Below are 16078 nucleotides of genomic sequence, written 5' to 3'. Positions count from 1 at the left end.
CTTCATCCCAATTATTTTCAGGGTATAAAATGGAAGTACTACCTAGGCCGGCCTTACATCCCCCACTAGCCAAAAAAAAGTAACATAATGGGGAGCCGCAGCCAGCGGCCATTAGGTCAAGGGAGCCGCGGCTTGAAAATGTTTGGGAAGCACTGACCTAGTGTATTGAGATCGAAATTGATTAAAATTGCGCATGAGGGTCACCTGGGTGTTTCTGCCACTTGTAAGACTTTAAAAGAAAAATATTGGTGGCCCAACATTGATAAACAAGTGGCAGACTTTATTGATAAATGCCCAACATGTGTAGTGTCAGATAAACACTGGAAAAGCAGTGTCAAACCTTTATACAGTGTTCCTTTGCCATGTAAACCATAGGAAGAAATTGCCATGGATTTTTCTGGACCTTTCAACATGCTGTCAAGAGATATGAGATATCTAATTGTTGTAATTGACTACTTCTCAAAGTGGATTTATTTTGCCTTTGTTGAAAATACTGATACTGACACTGCAATACAATTCTTGTCAAATTTGTTTATGCTGGAGGGAGCTCCATCGGTAATTGTCACCGATAATGGGGTACATTTCACTTCAAAGAAAATGAGAAGTTTCATGGAGAAATTCAATGTTCATCACTTACAGGTAGCCCTTTATGGTCCAGCTTCTAATGGCCTAGTAGAAAGGGCCAATAGAATTTTAAAAGAAGGCATCCAAACTGCTTTAGCCAATAATTACAATGTTCATGATTTTCTCAAAGAGAAGGTTTGGGCTTACTCTAATACTCCTCACTCCACCACAGGGGTTTCCTCTTTTGCTCTTTTTAGAGGGAGGGAGTTGAGGTCTAAACTTGTGCCAGCATGGTTGACCGACTCCTTAACTAACAAATTGGGCAAATCGGATGTAACATTGAATGATTTGAGAAACCAAGTATTAAGGAAACAACTTAAGCAAAAGGAGAATTATGATTCCAGGAACAAGGTTAAGGAAACTGAGTTAAATGTTCATGATTGGGTGTTAATTAAAAAACAGAGAGTTTCTAAAGGAGAATCAAAATACTCTCTTCCTGTCAAAATTCTGAAAGTAACTAAGGCTTCGGTTCTATTGGATGGCAGAGGGTGGTGGAACAGAAACAGTGTCATTCCTATTTCTGCCAGACAGGCTGACATTTTCAATGAGGTATATGCTAATAGGGAGGTAGACATCTCTAGTCATGCTTTGTTTCATGAGGTTCCATATACAAATTTGACCAAGTCAGGTAGTGAAGACAGATCACAAGCTAATGCTCCGAATGTCTCTGGTGATAATTGCAGCAGGGATGTTCTTAGCTCTTCAGGTTTGGAAAGTACACGAAGTAAACAAATGACTAAGATGCCTTCCAAATTTAACTATTTTGTTTTGGAATAACTTTTGTGTTTTTTTTTATTTCTTCACTATGTTATTGTTGTGAAGGGGGAAGATGATGTAATATGTGACTACTTTATATTTATTGCTTAACTGTGTACTTATTAGTGTGGTGGGACTTGTTCATTGTTACACGCATTCCCTCTATGGCTCCTTGTCGTTTTCTACTTTAGAGCTTTAGTATTTATGAATTCTAAATTCCATGTGACATCGGTGCCTTTGGGTTTTGGAGCCTAGTGTGAAGGCAGTTGGAGGTTGGCTCTGGACCTGTGAGGGTGTTGATGTCTGTCGTGGATCCAACTAATAAACTACAACTAAATAACTTACACTGGAGTGTGAGTGGAATCTCTTGCTTCTATTACTGCCTCTGCATGCTACAGTCATATTCTAGCTAACTGACCTACAACTCGAGCTCTTTGCCTTCCAAATGACTGGGGTTTGTATAGAGGATGCGTGTGTGTACGTGTGTATGTGCATGTATAATTTCCATGCATGGACCTGGCAACATGCACATACACATTTGTCTGTTTTACTCCCCTGGGGACCATTTGTTTCTGTGTGTGGTGACAGTTTACCATACCATTAAAGTATCCCCTGCTAGATCAAAATACTCCTTCCCCTCCTCCTGCTCTACATTCCAAAGGTGTCTGGCATCCTGTTTAAGGCTAGTAACCATCTGTACCTGAGCCCGTTCCAACCCACTGTCCAAGTCCAAGAGGGCCCTGGGAGTAGTGAAAGGAAGGGGCTCTGATGCAGACCCACCAAATAATAGATGAGATGTGCGCCAACTCAAGCCTACAGGTTATTGTGAGGGGACATTTGAATTGGAGATAAAGAGAAACACTCTGGAGTTTGGTGAATTGTCTCACAGAGGTTCAGGTTTATACACATCTCTCTAATATGATGATAGCACACACCAATGGATCAGCTGGTGTGATTATAACGGCAAAGATAGGCAATGTAAATATTTCACATTCACAATAGCACAACACAATCCCATTTTTGTTTAATTCCTCTGATACTCTGTAAACTGTAGCTGGAAGCAGGAGCCTTCTATGAAAATGCTTAGCTGAGAGGTTTGAAAATTCTGTGCTAAAAGGTAAAAAACACAAGGGGATTTGTGGAAACAAAATAAAGTTGCAGCAAGTGCAAAATAGGTACGCGAACTAAGCGTAGAGAAACTGCACAACTAACCAGTTGCAAGGAAACTTGTTAGTACTAAATGACTGCTTAAATAGTCTTGGATGCAGTTGTTCTATTGTTCTTGTTGGTTGACTACTTCTGTCTGACTTGGAAACCTCCAAATCTCCAGCCTCAGCCGCCCCTGCCCAGACTTCCACAGTCTGCATGCCTCTGGCCTCGATCTTCACTTGTGTATTTGTTGCTCTTTCACCTGGTCTGTTCTGACTTCTATTGTTACTTTGCTGAGTCATTGCACTGGTTCAGAAGTGGTTGCAGCCACACATTACCTGCACATCAGATGGTCACACCATGCTTATGTCCCTCTAGGATTGGAGGGTTACCCCATATTTCAAACACTGCAGGATATCTGGATTGCCTGAATCAGGCCCAGACCTGACAGGCCCACTAGTCCCTTGTTCATAGTTGAAAAGGTAATTAAGATCCAGCATCTGAACTGGGACCAAGGGCCTCTGTATTCAAAGTGCCACCGACATCAATGCACTCTTAATGCAGTAGACAAGACATCCCTTTTGGGGGATGTTCCTCATCTGCCCAACTCTAAATAAGGCCTGAAGAATTTGTGAGCACTACTGCTGCTAGACTGGGTGTAGAGGAAGACTTACCTGTCCTGTTTAGCCAGTGGACTGCAGCTGCAAAGAGAAGTGACCATCCGCTAGGCAAGAACAGAATCTAGATTCTGTGAAGGATTGGTATGGGGCAGCCAAATTAGCTAAATTTGCCCTGGAGAGACACAGTCACTCACAGCCAGCTGAACAGGAACACATATCAAAGGCACTGCCTGTAGGGAGCTGATATCATTCCCTCTACTTGCCTTCTACGCTTTTGTGGTATCCCATTTTGGTAACCACAGAAAGTTTCCATGATTATGAAACCACCTTGAATTTTGGTTTTAGCCCAGTTTTTTTGAAGAAAATTGCATTTGAAATCCCAGCCAGGATTCCACTATCAACATTGTCTCTAGCTTTGTCTTGGCTCTATAGGTGAGTTCCTGGACATTTGTATATCCTCACCATTGGAAAATCTGGACCATGACTTGTGGACTAGAACCCTCGCAGTTGTTGACTCTGGGTCTAGTCCAGAGGGAGCACCAGGGAGACCAACTCACCAGACATCTCCAGGAAACAAAAAAAATCTTTTGCTAACCAAGCTTTGGGTGGACACTTCATTCTTGGATTGGCAAATCTATGGTTAGTCGAGGGGTCTGGAGAGGTTCTGCAGCACTTCATATTGAAATCTAATTAAAAACTAAGAACACACTCATAGAATCAGAACCTCTGCGACCACCGATGAAACACCATTACTTTTCCCTTTGATGTAGACACTTCATACTCTTTGCCAAGAATTGTTTTTTGGGCCATATCTCTGAAAGGGACCATTAAGTTTGAGTGTGGTTGCACTATGGAGTACTGTGGGAACTTCACAAACTCTTCCATCCATGTGTAACCATCCTGATAAATGACAGATGGTAATCCACTTTGTCTAAACTTCAGCCCCATCCCTTATAACCTTCTAGTTTCCTCCTGTCTTGTACAGTCAAAAGTGCACTGCACTCTGTGATTTATGGCTAGGTATGAACTATATTAGTTCCCATAAATACACTATGTATGACAAATGTTTACTCAGGGACAACTCCAGTTCTCCACTTTTAGATTTTGGTGGCAGAATGTGACTACACAGGGTTACATGATCACTGGTCCAATATCACAGTAATCTAGTCTATTGACAGTTGGAGATTGTGATTTTATGTAGGTGACTTGACAAGACGAGACTGGGACAAGAAACTAAAAAAATGAGGGGATTGCCAGATAAAACCCATACACATTGTGAAAAAATTGAGAGACAAAATTCAATAAAGATTAGAAGTGTGAAAAACTATAAGTAACATTTCTACAGATTCCAATGTACAAGAAATCCATGCCTGCATTTAGCTGTTAAACAAGTGATAACCCAATCTGCTTTAGAGCCTGCAAGTCATTTATCAACACATTTTCCACTGCCCATTGACTAATGCTCAAACTCTACATTTTCATTGACCAGTCTCAAATATGAATGAATAAATTAATAAAATATTTATAAGCGCACTGTCTACCTAGAAGGTATCCCACACTAAAGCAGCTAAGGAAAAAATGGATTATAAAAAGAACTGATCTACAAATCAGATCAGAACAAAATGGGACAAGACGTAACAAAAACAATATGTATTAAAATATATGTTTTGTATTTTCTTTTGAAAGATCATTTAGTCAGAAGTAGTGCAAACAGAGATAGGTAACTGGTCTCAGGATTTGGAAGCCAATTCTGAGAATCATTTCCTCCAAACTGAAATCTCCTGAATTGAGGAATAGAAAGCATGGAATGATGGGGGCAGGTCGGTTTGTATCTAGTGACACATGGCTGAAGTGTGCCTATAACATGTAAGACTCAACGGGTCAAGCACAGAGAAGCAGAACTATTATTCCAGTGGCAGCCAATGCAGCATCTTCCTGTCATTAGTGACTTGGTCGACCTAACACAGTCCATTGGCCAGCACGGTGGTGTTCAGAGTCAGTTGCAATCTGGCCAGTAACTTTCCACAAAAATCTAGATTACAAGCAGTAGAGAATCCAGTTTGGCACCAGCAACTTCAGTACCTTATTATTCTTGAAGAATTCTTTTAGCCATTTTCTTAAAAGTTTCAATTAGAAGGAACAACCAAATTAACTTGTCGGCCTTCATCCGATTAGAAACCTACAGTCTTTACTGAGCTAATTGGCAAAGGAACAGCCCCTAATTTACTAATCCACATATCAGCATTTCAGGGGGGAGTGTGGGTTCGAATGAGGATCTTCATTTTATCAGCATTTATTTTGAGCATATTTAGCTCATCTAGGACTGAATTGCTAGCAAGCAAAGCTGAAGAATTTGATTGATAGCCTATCATGAAGAGGAGCTGCATACTAACATCATGTGACATACACCACAGGCCAAAAGATCAAACAATATTCACTAGGGGTCATATATAGATGTTGAACCAAATCATCGGCAACAATGATCCTTGGGGAAGCCCACAATGTGCTCTTTTGGGTTTGGTTCTAAAATAACCCAACATTGACTAAAGGATTGACTAACGCCTGTTAAAATCAGGGAAGAACTGTTATCCTGTGACTGCCATTTGCCAAGCGGTCAACTAAAATGGAATGGTTTACCAAATTAGTAGAGAGAGTCAGTGGAATAAGTCCAGTTGCACATCCTTCATCCAAGCTCATTCTAAGATCTTGCAGAGCAGAGACAAGAACTCTCTCACTGCCCATGCCAGGACTAAAGCTGGTTTGAACTATGTCCAGTAAGTTATTTTGCTCTAAGTGGTTGGAAAATGTAGGTTAATATTTTCTTATATTTTTACTATAAAGGGTAAGAGACAATGGTCTATAATTATATTTAGTTTCCTTAATAGGAGTTTCACATTACTGCTTGGATACATGATCTGAAATAAACAAGTGAGTTTCCTCTGGCATAGGATATCATTTTTTTTTCCCAGAATAGTGTCCACTAATTCATTCTCATTATTTTTACAATTTCATGTGCTGTCTGTGTTTTGTTTTTCTATCATTTCCTGCAGTCCTCAAGAGAGATTAACCAAGCTACCAAGTAGTGAGATAAGGGAATGGCAAAGAATATTGCTTCAGAGTTTCCTTCCTCCTACATTCTTTTCCCCTTCCTTCCTTCTTTCCTTCCTTTCTCCTTTCCAACCTCTTCCATCCCTCACTGACCCCATGTAACACAATCGTTCCCTCCTACCTGTATAGTCTACTCATTTGGAAATGAACCATGCCTGCAACTACTACACAAAAAACAAATATTACGTGGCCTTTTTTGCAGAGTCATCCCCAAACATTTTGCCTCCTTCCTCCTATTTGTTCTGACCGGTTTATGTTGGCTTTAGAACTCTGAGCACTTTACCACTGCTAACCAGTGCTAAAGGGCATATTCTTTCTGTGTAAATTGTACTGTTGATTGGTTTATCCATGATTGGCATATTTGATTCCCTAGTAAAGTGCTCTTGAGGTGCCCAGGGCCTGTAAATCAAATGCTACTAGTGGGTCTGCAGCACTGGTTGTGCCACCCACATAGGAAGCCCTGTAATCCTGTCTCAGACCTCCCACAGCATTGTCTGTGTGTGCAGTTTTAAACTGTAAATTCATCTTGGCAAGTGTCCCCACTTGCCAGGCCTAACCCTCCCCTTCTTCTAGATATAAGACACCCCTAAGGGAGGCCCTAGGTAGCCCCATGAGCAGGGTGCAGTGTATGGTTAAGGTAGGACATATACTAATGTATTTCATATCTCCTGACAGTGAAATACTGCCAAATTCGGTTTTCACTGTTGCAAGGCCTATCTCTCTCATAGGTTAACCTGGGGGCTGCCTTTAAACATGATTAAAGCGTAGATTCCCTTTGGGAGCAGATAGACATGTGGAGTTTGGGACCTCTGAACTCACAATTTACAAATACATCTTTTAGTAAAGTTGATTTTGAGATTGTGTGTTTGAAAATGCCACTTTTAGAAAGTGGGCATTTTCTTGCTTAAACCATTTTTGTGACTCTGCCTGTTTGTGGATTCCCTGTCTGGGTTAGTTGGACAGTTGGGCTGTTTTCACCTCTCTCCAGACAGTGACACAAAGGGGGCTGGGGTGTAGCCTGCATATTCTGATTAGCCATCTGTGCTAGGAGGGAGAGGAGGAGTGGTCACTCGCACCTGAAAGGGCTGTGCGTGCCCTCACACAATGCAGACTCCAACCCCATGGTGTGTGTCTGAGGCCTTGCCTGGGCAAGGCAGGAATTTACAAACAAGTGAGACTTTTCTTTGAAGTAAGCCTACTTCAAAGGCCAAAATGAGTATAATAAGAGGACCCAAAACGACCGACTTTAAACACTTCTTGGGGTAGACCCTCTACCTCACAGACACTTCTTGGACAAGAAACGTGTAACCAGAACCTGCATCCTGCCAAGAAGAACTGCCTGGCTGCCCAAAGGACTCACCTGACTGCTTTCTGTGAAGGACTGCTGCCTTGCTGTTGCCCTGCTGCCATGCTGCTCTCTGGCTGAGGTGAAGAAGTGCTCTCCAAGGGCTTGGATAGAGCTTGCCTCTTGTTCCCTGAAGTCTCAGAACCAAAAAGACTTCATCTCTTCAAGAAGGACTCCTTTTGCGGCAAAATGTCCAGCCTGCTAGAAATGACGCACAGCGATGAAAATTTCACCGCACACCGAACCGGAACGACGCCGCCCGACTTCACCACAAGAAGGTCGATGCAGCGCCAGCATAGCTACCGGAAATTTGACGCATGGCTGGATCGACCCACAGCCGACCTGGAACGACGCAGCCCGACTTCCAGAGAGGAATCGACGCAGCGCCTGCCATTCGGTAGAATATTCGACGCAACGCCCACCGGATTGATGCAACTCCTGTGACTTCATCCTGCCAGTGCAGGAAATCGAAGCACCGTCTGCAACCTGAAGAGGATCCATGACCGAGTGCCGGATATCGATGCACAGCCCTTTGTTTCCACGCTTCTCCTTCTCTGCGGTTCTTTGCGTAGATTTTTCACGGGAAACAGGTACTTTGTGCTTGAAAGAGACTTTGTTTGCTTTAAAAAGACTTAAGCCTCTTTATATCACTTTTCAGTGATAACTCAACATTTACTTATTGCATTTTAATCGTTTTGACCTGCATTTATCCAGATAAATAATATATATTTTTCTAAACACTGTGCAGTGTATTATTGTGGTGCTATATGTTGTTATTGTATGATTTATTGCACAAATACTTTACACATTGCCTTCTAAGTTAAGCCTGACTGCTCATTCCCTAGCTACCAGAGGGTGGGCACGGGATAATTTGGATTGTGTGTGACTTACCCTGACTAGAGTGAGGGTCCTTGCTTGGACAGGGGGTAACCTGACTGCCAACCATAGACCCCCTTTCTAACATTACGTATAATATTTAGGGTATTTATGTGACTTTTCAGGAAAACTCCAAACGGGGACTGGTAATAATTGGTTAACACATAGATTTATTTGGTAGTCATTCCAAAGTAATGGTGACAGCACACCAGTGACCAAGAGAATGTAAATGACATCATGCACATTAAACCCCCACAATACCAACAGAAAGCCTTTTCCAAAGGAAAAAGGAGCTTCACTCTGTCCCACAAAATGTAGATCAGACAGAAGGCTGACACCTGCAAGGCATGCGGCCGACCCTCAGGAGGAGAAATTAATGCACCCCCTTGTGTAAGCAAGCATTGGAGAACAGCAGGGAGGCGAAGCTCCTCTGCTCTAGTGGAGGGTCCGTCGCAGAGTGAACTATCACGCACCTTCAACCTTGTTCCTATATCTGGTCACAAACCTCTTCTGTGATTTATAACCACCTTACCTTGTATGTTTGAGGATATTTTATTTCAAATATCCAATGGAGTATTCATCTTGTGCTTATGCATCATTCGGGTTAACACTGTCAATGCCACGTCACAACCTGGTGACCAGCAGCCCCTTTTCTTTGACACTCACCTCCATACGGTTGTCAGACAGTGGAAAATAATGCCAATTAATTAAGGTGGAGTCATTAATACACCTATAAATATATGCTGCATTTGTTGTTATACATAGTCCTTCCAAATGTTTCAAGTTAAACGACTATTGTTTATAGCAAATCGCTGGAATGACATTTATTGAAAGAAGAAAGGCCAAACTATACAATGTAAATGATACACATGGTTCATGTGTCAAATGCATTTCTGGGAGATTTTCTTATGATTTAATTCAAAGCAAATATCATCTGGATGAGCAAACATCTGGAGGGTGTAGTGAATCCCAGTCATTCATCATGTAAGTTCGTGTTCAGAAGTGATAAGAATCATCTCCTCCCAAACGTGATACTGCCAAGAAGTGCTATGAGTTCACAACCTGTCCACTCCATCAGTGTAAGCATCTCTTTGCAGTCATCTGCCTCACCGACGTGTTGTGTGATAATGAGACAAGTAGGATGGACATTTATAGAAATTCCTGATTGGTTACTAACTGTTAATCTCTCCACCTATCAATGTGACTGCCTTTTTGCAGAATACAGAGGCTTACAATTTTAGCTTTGGCAAAACCAACATGCCTGATAATTGCATGGTGTATACAACGCATAGATGAGAAAAAGAATGAAATGTATGATGACAATGTACTTTTCAGATGCGAAATATTTCCTCCTGCAATCCTTTGGAGGTGGAGAATACACTAAAACAGTCATTATGAAGAAGGTGACACTAATATACTCTTCAGGGTTAAGCTCAGATGTGATAGACAAAGTCTCAAGCGAGATGGACGGATGGTTCGTGGACCAAAGAAGACAGCATTCTGAAGGAGGGTGAACCAAAGCCTCATAGAGTATTTATAGAATCATGTTTGCAAAGGATGGTGTAAGGGTCATGACACTTCACACCTGGGGGAGTATTATGTATCAGGCGCACTGTTCATGTTTGTGCCACAAAGCACCTTTAAACAGGTGTTGCGGTGCAGACATGAACAGGGCACCCATAAACTCATGGCTGCCTTCGGGGCAGTACATTCAATGAACTACGGACTGACTGCTTTTATCAGCTACTCCATATTTCACTGCACCAATGGCACCTGCCTGCACTTTAGAGAGGGCACAGAGATCCCCTGGCAGCCCGGTGCAGTAAATGACTGCACCCACCTGCAGGGGATGTCGGGGGATCCTTCAGGGGTTGCTCTGACAGTGTGCCATATTTCTGTCAGTGCACCTTCTGATGTCTTGTTTGCCTTTGCACCCACTCTCATAATATAGGGCAAGGGGCAGAAGCAAAGAGATTCACTCATTTGCACGTGACCACACCCCGATGCAGATAACAGAATGCCTTCTTGAGATATCGCAAAAACGTCAGTGACAACTTCTGTGATACCATAGTGCCCTGGGGAGCACAGTGGAGGTGCACAATCCCTTTGTATCCCCAAGGCATTTTGTGTAGTATGAACCCTGGTCAGTAAATGCAAAAAATTTAATATTTTAGCCTGTAGAGCTCAGCATATTTCAATTTGTGCAAGGGGGAGGGAGCACACTGCCTCTCTTCCCAACGCAGTTTACCCCATTGCATCCTAGTAAAGGCACTATGCATACTTCAAAGTTGTTGCAGTTTTTCACCAAAGTTGGTCCAGGTAGTGCTGTTCTCTCTAGACGTGTTTCTGGGTTTAGCCATTTATCAGTAAAGAGCAGAATAAGTAGAGGGCAGAGAAAAGTCATCTGGGGTTGCTGAAATGCTGCCCAAGCCTTCCCAGGTCACAATACCATTCCACAGGCGCACAGGTGCATCCCAGGTGAGCTCGTCAGCTCACTGGCTCAAGGGAGCCTTTTAAACACGAGGGGGAAAGGAGCACACTGCCTCTCATCCCAGCACAGTTCACCCCATTGCATCCTGGTAAATGATGCACTTACTTCAACGTTGCTGTAGTTTTTCACCAAAGTTGGTGCAGGTGTTGTTATCTCTAGACACGTGTTTCTGGGTTTAGCCCTTCATTAGTAGACAGCAGAAGTAGTAGAGAGCAGAGAAAAATCATCTGGGGTTGCTGAAATGCTGCCCAGCTCTTCACAGGTCAAAATACCACTCCACAGGCACACATTTACATCACAGGTGAGCTTGTCAGCTCATTGGCTGAAGGGAACCTAATAAACACAAGGGGGGAGGGAGCACACTGCCTCTCATCCCAGCATAGTTCACCCAACTGCATACTGGTAAATGCAGTTCGCTTACTTCAAAGTTGCTGTAGTTTTTCACTAAAGATGGTGCAGGTAGTGATGTTATCTCTAGATACGTATTTCTGGGTTTAGCCCTTCAATAGTAAAGATTATTACCATTTGCCACGGATGACCATGGGCTCCTGGGGGTACTCACACACACGTTTTCTCTATAAATTTGAGCCTTTAACCAGGGGCAGTTCCTCATTGGGGCAGCTGGGTCGTTGACCCCGTATATTTGTTGCCTCAGTGGACGGACCCCGTATTAAAATATAATTTACTAAAATTACCCTTTGTGTTTTCAGAATTGAAATATCACAGGTATTGATCAACCTATATGCCACAATACAGAGATTAATTCCCATACACTGTACAGTCTAAGAAGGATGAAAGTCCTGATTGTTGTTAAGACATGAAGCTTTCATTAGAGGACGTGCTTCCATCCCCCTATTTGTTTCCCTTCCGATGGCATAGTAGAGGTTGGGTGCTGTGTTGCTCGGATGTTTTTGTTACATCCACATACTGCAGGTGGATCCCAATGCAACTAACAGTGCTCTCCTCTTGTCGCACACAGCACTGTGCTATGGCATGGCAGCCCACACAGCATCAGTCAGACCTTGACATATAGGTCCATCACCTCATCGAGCTGGCAGATATATGTTGCCATACAGACATCTAAATGTTGCTGGTGGCTGAGCCATTGAAAGCTCGAGCCCGACTCAGCTCGTGCCAGGCTCTGGAATCTTGAGCCCATAAGGTGCCGAGCTTTCATCTGGCTTCTGTCTGTCTCCCTCGATTCAAGCTGTGGAGTTATCATCAGAGCTGCAGACTGTGGAACTGGAGAACCAGGTTAGAATTTCAGCATCGACTCACCATCCTGTGATTCTGGCAACATCAGTTGATCTCCCCATGCCAATAAACAATGCATGTCACTTTGTGCAATGTAACCGTTACTCAGGTAAGGTGCTCGGTCTTGGGGTTGAGTTTGTGTTCCATTGAAAAGCTGCTGAAAAATGAACTGAGAGGTCAAAACAAAGCCTTAACATACAGAAAGGCAAATAAACACCAATTTCCTGAGTGATTTGCACTACGTGAAACCAGAAAGGCTGGATAAATCGCAGCTTCGCCACTTAAATTGTGTGATCTTGGGCAAATACTTTATTTCACCAAAACACTTCTTTCTCATTATCACATATGATAGCACTTTTATATGTGTGAGTTCAGACTACAAGTTGTACAAAACTATCACTTTTAATAAGTACTTCTCAGGGCAATGCTATAATGGGCGTTATTAATGTCAAAGGTTCCTCATGTTACAGAAAACAACTTTTTTAATTTTGATGTAACTTTCATACTTAATGTCATTTTTGTTGTATAATTTACATAGCAAATGTGTTCAAGGTCTCAGCTCGTGCACTGGCTCTACGATCCAAGCCAAGGCAATTGGCTCCGCTCTCGCTGTTAATTTGTTGATTTGCCCACCTCTAATGAATGTCCTGTAACCTGGCTACAGAAGCTTGATATTGTGCCCTCGGTGAACCATGTGTAATTTATCACACAGAATGCATCTGCCTGTCCAGGAATCATTTTGCGATGACCATGCTTGTTATGAGGTCATCAATAAGGCATGAAGATCTTTCAGTTTTGCCAGTCAGACGTAGTGCATAGAGAAAGCTGTGCTTGCAGGTAAGATAATTAAAAACCTTACTTGTCACAGTGTACAATTTGCAGACTATAGTACCTGTTGACCACACCTAATGCAGTAAGATATGGGACAGTTTTAAATGTGGATAAGTAGTTTTATACTATGGTGGTCATTATGAACATGGCGGGAAATACCGCCGACCGCCATGGGGATGATGAACAGAAGACCACTAGTGGCGGTGAACAGCACACCACCATATAATGATGCCAAAAACAGAAACCTCCAAAAATTCAGCAACCTCCATCCACCGCCAGAGCCCTTGATGGCTGTATACCCACCCCGCCACCGCCAAGCAGACAAATCCTCTGCCCACCGAATAATGATGCACAAATCACCGTGGCGGATAGTGGATGTTGAATGAGCAATGGGACCCAACAGCAAGAAATACATACATTGGCAAGTTTGAAAAGCTCACACCTGACACACATCCACAACACTATAAAACAGTCACATACACACCCCAACAATCCTTAGGAATGCCAAGTGCACGACAGATATCAGGAACAATACAAGCATACACCGTACACAACATAACAAAAGGCACAAACATATATACACAAAAGCACCCTCATCAACACAGCCAGAACACCACACCCATAACACACACCATGGCACCCCTCTAAGAACCCACGCTTCACAGATAGGGAGCTAAGGACCACGGTGGATAAAATACTGAAGGTCGGGCCACAAAACCTTTGGGCACAGGTCCAGCACACACACATCGCCAGGAAGATGGAGGTATGACAGATGATAGTAAACAAGGTCAACGCAGTGGGAAACCATCCACACCCAAGGGACGACATCCGCAAGAGATGGAACGACCTGCGTGGGAAGGTGAGGTTAATGGCATCCAGGCACAACATTGTGGTACAGAATACTGGGGGAGGACCCCCACCTACACCCCTGACTACACCGACTGGGAGGAGAAAGTGCTGGCCATCCTGCACCCGCAAGGCCTCACTGGACTCACTGGAGGACTGGACTCAGGTAAGTCATCTACAATAACTTCAAATCCACCACACCTGTAATGCATCTACCACCCCACCTCTCCAACTACCACCAGGACCACTACCCCACCCAGGCCACAATAACGACATCCAGTCACCCTGCATGCCTACAAACCCACTAATAGGCCCACATCCCTCCCCCCTGTGCACAGTCACCCACCCCTGCAAGGAATCACAATGGCACTACTGCACCCACAATGCACTGCCACATCCCTTGCAAAATGGAAGGATAATCCCACAAGAGGCCCCCGCTTGGCCCGTCAGGGGAATAAACAGCAGAAAATAGGGCAGGGATGTGCATCCTTATCCGTTTCCGTACATGTAACATACATGTTCACTCCCCGCCACCGGCACCACCACCTATGCCACCAGGACAGAAAGGCCAAAGAGTGCCTGCACCCCAAACGAAGACAGAGACCCCACTCAGGAGACTGAGAGGGATGTATGGACATTGAGGATTACCCTGGCCCATCACACAGTCCTGGACTGTTACCCTCCAGCAGCCCCACCCAGGATACCACTGACACCTCTACCACCTAGCCACCACCATCAGCTCAGGCCAAACGACCCCACACCAGTGTCTCCAGGCCACAGACTGGCGGACCACATGTACAGAGGCTTAAGTCACCACCAACTAACAGACAGGATGATGATGGCCCCAGTGCAAGTGGGACTGCCAGACCTGTGCAAGGGACACAGGCTAGGCCCAGTGGGAGAGCATCAGTGGCCCAGGGGGGAGGCCAAAGGATGGATGCTACAGCCCAGGAGGTGATCTCTGAGGTCTTAGGAGCATACCACCATACCCAAGACAGATTGGGCCAGATCCTGGCCACCCTGGAGCAGAGTCAAAGGCTGCAGATAGCACAACACCAAGAGAGCATGGAGCACTGGAAACAACTCAATGCCACCATGGCCAACATTGCAGGGGTTCTGAGCACCACTACCCAAGCCAGCTTGAGACCCCCACAAACCTGGAAGCCTCTACCATTGCCCAGGACACAGACCTGCCCTCGACATCTGCAGCAGCCAACTGGGCTAGTGGCACTGGCAGAGAACACACAGTAGACCAGTAGCCCTGCCCCTGCAGCCCAGCACCAGTCACTCAAACATGCCCTCAGACCCAGATATGGCACTGGAACACCTGCCAAGACCAAGACCCCCACTAAGAAGTGACTTTGACCTGAACTGTCTCCCAAGTGTGCCACTGTGCTACCATCTTGACCTGCCAATAGCAACATAACAACTTGCAAGTGACATATGGACCTATACCCACTGCAACTAGTCTCTGAGCCCATGTACCTGGTATGGACATGCACCAGGAGCCCACTCCCTATCACTGTACAGTACACCTATGATATTGTGACACGTAATAAAACACATTTACACCAATTTGTATGTCCCCTGTCATTATGAATAATCAATTGTAAGTGTGAATGCATTAGCCAGTCAATTCTATAATCATACCTTCATTGCAGGAATGGTACCCCACGCACATCAGTGTCTGGAGTAAGTCAAAATGTACACCATGTATGTTTCTATGTCACATGCCACCTCAGTCTTCAGGTAACAGTGTCAATGACTACAGACACCACATCCCCAAACAAATAAGTCAGACAAACATTATGCAGTGCAGTCAACAGCATCAGTGAACAGTACCTCATAGTAACTGGAAGCAGAGGTGGATTAGCTGATTCCTGGAGTGGAGATCTTCCCCCTCTTCATCCTCACCATCACTTTCATCTCCTCTCAGAGATAGCAGGTCTGGATGTACAGCACCCTCCTCCTCTAGTAAGGGGATAGCTCTCCTCACAGCCATGTTGTGCAGCATGCAGCAGGCCACAACTATTCTGCACACCTTTTCAGGGCCATAGCACAGGGATCCCCCAGAGATGGAGGCAAGGAAATCTAGCCTTCAGGAGACCTATAGCGCACTCAATCACCCTCCTAGTACGTCCATGGGCCTCCTTATAATTCCTCTCTGTATCCATCCTG

The sequence above is a fragment of the Pleurodeles waltl genome, chromosome 4_2 (assembly GCF_031143425.1).
Source record: "Pleurodeles waltl isolate 20211129_DDA chromosome 4_2, aPleWal1.hap1.20221129, whole genome shotgun sequence".
Classification (NCBI taxonomy): Eukaryota; Metazoa; Chordata; class Amphibia; order Caudata; family Salamandridae; genus Pleurodeles; species Pleurodeles waltl.
This window is presented reverse-complemented; position numbering follows the sequence as displayed.